The following is an 898-nucleotide window of genomic DNA, read 5'->3' as shown; positions in this document are numbered from 1 at the left end:
CATAGCAGGTTTCCACTATGTCTGTTTTCTCAAACTACAAAAACAGGAGTGTTTGGGGAGTGTTAACAAGTTTTAAATGCATCCTGAGAAAAACACAGAGAAGATGAGAGGTGAGATAGAGAAGATGGAAAGAACTCATCTGCTAGTTTGGTTTGTTCCAAACCCAATTTATTCAGTTCAGTGGCGCTCAGCTGTTCAATCATTGAACTCAAGTCAAGTCAGAGAGACTCACGTGACAAGAAAGTTTGTTTTTAAATTCTAAAATAAAAAGAGACAATTTAAGTTTGATTTACTAGAAATATTAGCAAAAACCAGACTCTGTTCCCTGATGTTTTCTATTGCACTACCACATGATTATCAGTATTTAAGGAAAGTGTAGGCATCATGCTGCTCAATGAAATCTGAGGTTTCTCAACATCCACTCCTGTCTCTGCTTCAATAAAGAAGCAGTTATAATCCAGAACAGGTTTAAAGTGTAGCGCTGGTTTGATTGTCTGTGAAGAATCACTTTGGACACGAAACACGGGAGATGCTGTGAGTGGTGCAGAATCAGAGATGGAACAGCAGCAGCGTCTGGAAGAGACATAGAAAGCAGGGCAGCGTGTGTGTGTGCGTGTGTGTGTGTGTGTGTGTGTGTGTGTGGCGGTGCTGAGGGGTAAAAGGCGTGGAGCCTCTGGAGGAAAAGGTTAAATCATCATGAGGAGAAGCTTCATGCTTGAAGCCGCTCTGCAGGTATCCACTATAAATAATGAGCTTACAGACCTATGGCAGAGAGGCAGTTTGCAGTTCTTCCCTCTCACACCGCCCACCACACACACACACACACACACACACACACACACACACAGACACAGGCAAACACACGCGCCCTCACACTCACACAAACGCCCGTGCATTG

This window comes from Stegastes partitus, unplaced genomic scaffold (genome assembly GCF_000690725.1).
Source record: "Stegastes partitus isolate 25-593 unplaced genomic scaffold, Stegastes_partitus-1.0.2 Scaffold923, whole genome shotgun sequence".
In the NCBI taxonomy this organism is placed as follows: domain Eukaryota; kingdom Metazoa; phylum Chordata; class Actinopteri; family Pomacentridae; genus Stegastes; species Stegastes partitus.
Note: the sequence above shows the minus strand (reverse complement) of the source record.